Source organism: Mesoplodon densirostris, chromosome 7, assembly GCF_025265405.1.
Source record: "Mesoplodon densirostris isolate mMesDen1 chromosome 7, mMesDen1 primary haplotype, whole genome shotgun sequence".
NCBI classification, from domain to species: Eukaryota; Metazoa; Chordata; class Mammalia; order Artiodactyla; family Ziphiidae; genus Mesoplodon; species Mesoplodon densirostris.
The window spans coordinates 26,912,820-26,921,067 of NC_082667.1; the positions used below are offsets into that span (position 1 = coordinate 26,912,820).

Below are 8,248 nucleotides of genomic sequence, written 5' to 3' on the forward strand. Positions count from 1 at the left end.
GCTCGGGGCGCAGGTTTGGGACTGGTTTCTAGATCCTGCGTCCTCCGCCGACTCAGGGGAGCGTGTTCGGCTCCCAGTAGCTAAGCAGAGCGTCCCCCGGAGCGTCCGGGGCTTTTCGCTTTGGGTTCCACTAGGCTAGGGGCTCTGTCTTGAGACCTTAGGTCTCAAAGGGTGGTCCGCGAAGGAGAGCAAAACATTCATCGGAGCCGTACTATGAACTGGGAAGTGACCTTAAAATTAATCGATTATGTTGGTTCTCAAATCGTGGTCCCCCAGGTCTGGGTTATCTCCAAGATCCTTTCAAGGGGTCTCCGAGGTCAAAATGATTTCCTTTATGGTACAAAGACATGATTTGCCTTTTTCATTTTCATTCTCTCATGAATATACAGCGGAAATTTCCAGAGGCTGTTTGACATGTAATGATGTCATCACTCAGTTAACAGGGCGCCTGCATGTGTATTGTTTTCCAGTATTTTCTATGGTAGTAGGTTTAAGTATCAATATGTACATTTTTATAGAGATTCAAAGAGATTAATAAAATTTGCTTGTTCTTAGTGCTTTCTGTACTGTTATTCGCTATCTTTAGTCATACCTGGCAGGATAGCTATAACATCATTTTTTCAAACAAGTAATCATCTGAAATCTTGAGCTTTTCTTTGAGCCTAGGCAGGAAGACAACAAAAACTAAGTACACTTTGTTGTCTTGATTTGAAATAATATTTTGAAAATTTCTCAGTTTAACAGGTAATATGATAAATACCATTAGATAGAATTCACATAAGTAAAAGCTCTTTGGGGTCCACCACCTATAATGACTTATAGCATCTGGCAGTATGAACACAAACTTCAGCCACTATGGAGCTGCAAGATATTTTGAGATTAGGTAGCAAAGAGAGAAGAGACTAGTCAGTAACAACATTGTTCAAGATTGTCAATTTCTTCTGTTATTTATTTGCTGTATTCATCTTCTTATTTTGTATCATTTGCTTTTTTAAAGTCACAGTATTCTTATGCTTTTCTCCCAAAACATTTTAAGTGCTTTTATTCTGGCCATCTGTAGAATTGGGCCAGATATTATGAATCTCATTTTACAAAGGATACTGAAGCATGAAGAAGTAAACGATCTTGGAGAGTCATTGGTCAAGTAGTAGCCCAGCTCTTGACTCTTTCCAGTGCTTTTTTGAGTTATTACCAAGCAGTGGAGGGCAGGAGGTAAAGAATTATTTAATTTCAAAAGAAAGAAAAAAAAATCAGAGCAATGAGATTAATGGACTTGGATTAGTATGATAATGCATCTCTGAGTTTGAGCACATACCCACCCACTTACCTGTGTGAACTCAAGAATGAAATGGAAACTCGCTCTATTGTGTGGGCATGAGAATTGACTCAAAGACTGTGACAGGAAATGTTAAGGTTGCAGCCATGAAGCTCAGCGATGTTAAGGTCACATCCACATCCTTAAAGGCACAGCGTTAGCTGTGTCATCAGACTACTCAGAACAGAAGATGCTACTTTACTGAACTTATGTTTCTGTGACATTTTAGCCTTGACATTTCAACATTGGTTGTTTGCTGTTTTAATTTATCCCCGTAAAATCAGTAGATGGAAAATGAAAGACTCCTACTGTTCAAGACTGATTATATATCTCTATGCAAGTATTTTCAGATTCAACAAATAGGCAGAGGGGTTAAAGATTTTATTTTAATCATTTGCTTAAAGCCCTCTAAAGGAACTTTTGACTATAGCTCACATTTAATTCTATCATTTAAGAACAATGATTGTTAATAACAAAATAAAATTAAAAAAAGTGTGAGAGGTTATCTGGTTTCCTGGTCACCTGATTTTATGTCATACTGTGGTTAGTAACAAGAATTACATGTCATGTTAAAAAAAATAGTAATCCTTAGAGTCCTTACAGGGCACATAGGAACCTGAATCAGTGTGGTTCTGAGCTGCCCTCTGGGCCCTGTGACAAGGACCTGTGTCATAGCTGGTCACAAAACTCTCACTCTTTGTTCAGACCTTGGCGTTTTTACAGCTATTATTAGTTCTTTCACTCACTGGACTCATTTTATCATCATAATCTTACTCTCTGATTGCCACACAATTTTGGGGGGCCTCTTTTTTGTAAACCCAAGTTCAGACAATAATGTGCTAAGTAATCAGTTGTTGTTGTTGTTGTTTTTCATACACAAGTTTATTTGGCATCAGTTGCAAAACCATACTTTCATGCACAATGTCTGAAAAGAGAGTGTAGACAAATCATGTATTTTTAGCTACACAGCTGACAGTGTTTAAGAATCATTCAGGGACTTCCCTGGTGGTCCAGTGGTTAAGACTCTGCACTCCAAATGCAGGGAGCCCGAGTTCGATCCTTGGTCGGGGAACTAGATCCTGCACGCCGAAACTAAGAGCCCGTGTGCCACAACCAAGACCCAGTATGGCCAAATATATAAATAAATATTTTTTAAAAAGAGAATCATTCACTTATTCTGCATCAAAGAAGGGTAATAACGGAGTGCTGATGTTGCTGGTACTGATTAAAGACATACATTATATGGAAGACCTGTTAGGAAATCTACAACCTAGGATTCTGTTTATCCTTCTTTGGTGAAGGATTCTTCTTTGTTATTTTATGTACCACCCTGGTTTGAAGCTCTCAAAATGAGAGTTCTCAATGACTGAGTTTTGACATATAAAATGTGGGTTTTAAAGCACTGTTTATTTTACTGATGTACACTAATGGCTTTAGTAGAGTTTATGGGTCTCTTTTACCCACCCTCAACACTGCCACTCTGACAGCAACTTGAGAGCCAGGAACAAAGTTCACCAGTTTTTGTACCTTGTAGGGCACATGGCAGGATTTCCTGACCACTAAGTGAATGAAAGAAGAAATAAGTTCTAGTCCTAAGTCTGCTTCTCTCTAGTTTTGAACAAATCACTTCTCATCACTCTCTCTGCCTCTTCTGAGACAGTGAGGGTTTGGTGTGAATGAACTCTAAGACTCCTTCTTATGCTAAAATTGTATGGGTCTTTGACCATTCTTAATCATGAAAGTATAAAGAGGGCTCTATTTAAGTAATTTTCTAATTTATTCTTTCCTGTCTGGATAGTTTTGGATTATTTGCTTTTATATAATTTATGTTATTTCAAATAAAGTCATTATATCAAAATATAAAATTTGGAATTTATCTATATACACAAATTACCTATTTTATTATTTGTTCACCCTTAATTGTACAAAATGGGAAGTTAATATAATTTTCTATGTGGCAAAAGAGATAGTAAAACCTTTTTAAATTTACTTTCTTTGGCTTCTCTGATAACTTGATTTACACTTTTCGTTCTTGTGTTATCAGGAGACATTGCTGCAGAATCTTTTTCCTATTATCAGGACTCCTATTTTATTTCTTTCCAACTTTGCTTTTTCTTGGATTTATATTGAATTTATATCTATTTTTTTGGTATTTCTACTATCATTTTCCCTGCTTTGGCTCTCCAACTGCCTCAATATTTTTTTCATTTTCTCTTGTATCATTAGAATTTAGAATTTTAAAATATGGGGCACATTGATCTGTCTTTCTTCTCTAAGGAGAATAATGTTTTCTCTTTCTTTTGAGGTACACGTTGTGCCTACCATGAGATTATCTATATAGTGTTGGACACAATATACATTGGATGAATTAAATTATTTCAAATTTATTGGGCTTCCCTGGTGTCGCAGTGGTTAAGAATCCACCTGCCAATGCAGGGGACACATGTTCGAGCCCTGGACCAGGAAGATCCCACATGCCGCGGAGAAACTAAGCCCATGTGCCACAACTACTGAGCCTGCGCTCTAGAGACTGCAAACCACAACTACTTAAGCCTATGTGCTACAACTACTGAAGCCCGCGTACCTAGAGCCCGTACTCTGCAACAAGAGAAGCCACTGCAATGAGAAGCCCGCGCACCACAAAACGAAGAGTAGCCCTGCTCACCACAACTAGAGAAAGCCCACACACAGAAACGAAGACCCAATGTAGCCAAAGATAAAGAAAGAAAGAAAGAAAGAAAAAGAATTTATTAGTTTTCAACAAACAGACAGAAACCTAAGCTCATAGATACAGGGAACAGTTTGGTGGTTGCCAGAGGTAGTGGGTGGGGAGTAGGTGAAATGGGTGAAGGGGGTCAAAAGGTGCAAACTTCCAGTTCTAAAATAAGTAAGTCATGGGGATGTAACGTACAGCATGGTGACTATAGTTAATAATACTGTATTGCAAATTTGAAAATTGCTGAGTAGATCTTAAAAGTCCTCATCATAAGGAAAAAAAATTTTTCTGTAAATATGTATGGCAATGGATGTTAACTAGACTTATCATGGTAATCATTTCACAACAGTATATAAAATACTGAATCACTATGTTGTATACCTGAAACTAATTGTTGTATGTCAATTATATTTCAATCTAAAAAATTAAAAAATAATTTATTAGTTTTTATTGCCATATATTTTTTAATAAATTTATTTATTTTATTTATTTATTTTTGGCTGGGTTGGGTCTTTGTTGCTGTGCATGGGCTTTCTCTAGTTGCAACGAGTGGGGGCTACTCTTCATTGTGGTGCTCGGGCTTCTCATGGTGGTGGCTTCTTTTGTTGCGGAGCGTAGGCTCTAGGCACGTGGGCTTCAGTAGTTGTGGCACACGGGCTCTAGAGCACAGGGTCACTAGTTGTGGCACATGGGCTTCATTTCTCTGTGGCATGTGGGATCTTCCTGGACCAGGGCTTAAACCCATGTCCCCTGCAGATTCTTAACCACTGTGCCACCAGGGAAGCCCTCCATATGTTTTTATTGTTCTATTCTATTTTTGTTTATATGTTCCCTTTTTCCCGTTTCCCAATCCTATTTTTTTCTTTTTCCTTTTATTCCCTCTTATTTCTTCTAAGTTGCTATTTTGGAAAATTTTGTTTTTTCTCATGATTTTCAACTCTGTCTTCTTTCCCTCTCTAAGGAATTTCTGTAATTTTCTTAGGTTGAACTACATGAAATTGCCATTGCTGTATGTTAAAAAAATGCTTGACTGTCAGCAATTTCATGTGGTTCAACCTAATAGTTTTCCTCAGTGCTTAGCACAGCGCTTGGCAGATGCTCAATTAATATATGTTGAATGAATTAATAAATAAATTCTTTTCACTGGTTTCTCTGAGGGCCTGGATAACATTAAGCAGAGAACTCTTTACCAGTTGTGGACTCAGAAATTTTTAATCATCAATAATCTTACTGATTTACTCATTACCTGGTCTTCTTAGTTCTTTTCATTAATGTGCTCAAGGTAAACCTGAGGATATGCTTATGCACAAGAATGTGGTTATCCACCTCAGTGGTATTATATACATATTTGCATGAATGTTAGTAAGCGTAAATTTCTGGAGCATGTCTCTTCTTGTGAACTTTTGTGGACATGAATATGATTAGCATCTCAAAAAGCTGAAATCTGTTAAAAGAGAAGTAGCAGAAATAGAAAGGAAGGTTAGATTTCTTAAAATACTATTTCAGCCTCATTAGCAGTAACATGAAATATCTGTTATTCCCAAAACATTCACCTCTGATATTCTGCTACCCTCAATGAACCTTTGAGAATTTACGCACACTGAAAGAACAGCTGAGCCTTGAAGAGGAGACATTAAATGAGGAAATTTTTAGGTTTCCTGAGTTGCTGATGACTAGAATTGCTGACCCTGTTCATGAAGATATTTAGTTCAAGATGCTTTTAATACTTTAATATGTTAACTCATAAGCCCATCTTTTCTGACAACTAAGATCTTTGTTTCGTGCACTGATGAACAGGTGCAGATATTTTAAGAAATTTATCTAAGGAAATTTAGCAAGTGAATCAGGGGGCACATTGAAACTCGGGTTTGTGATTTCTACACAATAGGATTTCCAGTTCACTCTGTTGTCGTTAGACTTACTTAATCATTCAGTAATTTCATTTATGATTCATGCCCTAGGAATCATGAAGAGTTTCTTTTGTTTTCTTTTAGTCATGAAAAGGTGAAATTCAAGATCTGTCTCTGACATGTGGCATCAACCTCTCATGCAATGAAGCGCATACTTTTTCTTTCTTTTTTAAGAAAGCAATATGTACGCTTTGTGAAACATTCAAATAATATAAAAGTTAATTAGTAAAAAGACAACTGCTCCAAAAGAAAACTGTTAAAGTAGGTTTCAACACAGCCCAATCCTTTTTTAGTGAACTCTGAAGAACTGTTTAAATGCTATGTCATGGGAAATTTTTTTTATGTTAAGTGATGACTCCTTGGGCACATTTAATACTGCAAATATTTTCTTTGCACAGACTCTTTTATAATGTGTAATGTTTTAAAAATGTGTTTTTAAGAGTTGTCTCTCTCACATCTTATTCCAAAATAAACTCCAGATGGCTTTAAGAATGAAATGAAAAAAAATGACCCCATAAAAGAATTGGAAGAAAATACAGGTGGAGAATATCTTCTCCTAGAGTGAAGAACTGTCTAATAATAAAAGCAAAGCAAAAGGAAAAATGATAAAGGAAAAGACTGATATGTTTGACCTCATAAAAATTAAACATTTTTAGACATTATAAGACACCATTAAAGTTAAAAAGCAAATGACAAACTGGGAAAAATATTTGAAACCTACATGACAGACAAGGAGTTAAGATCTTTACCCTTTAAAGTACTGTAACAAATCAACAAGAAAAAAGATCGGGCTTCCCTGGTGGTGCAATGGTTAATAATCTGCCTGCCAATGCAGGGGACACGGGTTCGAGTCCTGGTCCGGGAAGATCGCACATGCTTCAGAGCAATTAAGCCCGTGCACCACAACTACTGAGCCTGAGCTCTAGAGCCCGCAAGCCACAACTACTGAAGTCTGTGCACCTAGAGTCCGTGCTCTGCAACAAGAGAAGCCACTGCAATGAGAAGCCCGCGCACTGCAATGAAGAGTAGCCGCCGCTCACCGCAACTAGAGAAAACCCGCACGCAGCAAGGAAGACCCAACGTAGCCAAAACTAGATAAATAAAAACAAATAAATTTATATTAAAAAAAAAAGATCGGGACTTCCCTCATGGCACAGTGGTTAAGAATCTGCCTGCCAATGCAGGGGATACACGTTCAGTCCCTGGTCCAAGAAGATCCCGCATGCCATGGAGCAACTAAGCCTGTGAGCCACAACTACTGAGCCCACGTGCTGCAACTACTGAAGCCCGTGCACCTAGAGCCCGTGCTCCGCAACAAGAGAAGCCACCACAATGAGAAGCCCGCACACTGCAACGAAGAGTAGCCCCTGTTCGCCACAACTAGAGAAAGCCCGCGTGCAGCAATGAAGACCCAACGCAGCCAAAATAAATAAATAAATAAAATTAAAAAAAAAAAATCACTTAAAAACAGAGATGACAGGACTTCCCTGGCAGTCCAGTGGTTAAGACTTCACCTTCCAGTGCAGGTGGTGCTGGTTCGATTCCTGGTTGGGGATCTAAGATCCCACATACATGCCTCATGGCCAAAAAACCAAAAACCAAACCAAACCAAACCAAAACAAAACAAAAGCACCATAAAACAGAAGCAGTATTGTAACAAATTCAAAAAAGGCTTTAAAAAAATCTTAAAAAATACACATGACACATGAGCAGACAACTCACAGAAGAAGAAATATGAATAGCCAATAAATAAACCTTAGAAAATGTTCAGTTTCACTAATAATTGAAGAGATGAAAAGTAAGTGAGATTCCTTTTTTGTTAGTTACATCCTGTACTGAGAAGGGTGTGGTAAAAAGGACATTCTTTGTTCACTACTGAAATATCCATTTTAGAAGGCAATTTAGCAATTCAATTAATGTGGAGATTCTGCTCTTAAACATCATGAGAGATTATTGCCATGTCCATTTTCATCAAACTAACTATTGCACTTTTGTACTGATGGTTTGTAAAGATAATATCTCATGGGTCATCTATCTAATTGTAGACTAATGTCTCCTCAGTTATTTCTATATTTTACCTATTTATCATTTTCTAGGTATACCACTAACAACCTCAATAAAGTTCTAGTTTATTCATAACAGTTTAAAAAGATTAACAAGTTGACTTCAACAAAGTGAACTGATTTCTCCTGCCTCCATTACTTTTCAAAAATTTAAGAAATACTTTTATTGTTTTCTGTTACAAAAGCAATATTTATGTTTATTGTAGAAAAATGTAGGGGATAAAGACAAGGGGGAAAGTTGCCT

The 8,248-nt window shown here is 37.3% G+C and overlaps 1 non-coding gene across 1 annotated transcript; it reads left to right on the forward strand.

The window, feature by feature from the left end:
* The first annotated feature begins 2,314 nt into the window (after positions 1-2,314).
* TRNAW-CCA (transfer RNA tryptophan (anticodon CCA)) lies at positions 2,315-2,387 on the forward strand. The gene has a single exon. It is a non-coding gene; the product is annotated as a tRNA-Trp (tRNA).
* Positions 2,388-8,248: the final 5,861 nt, after the last annotated feature.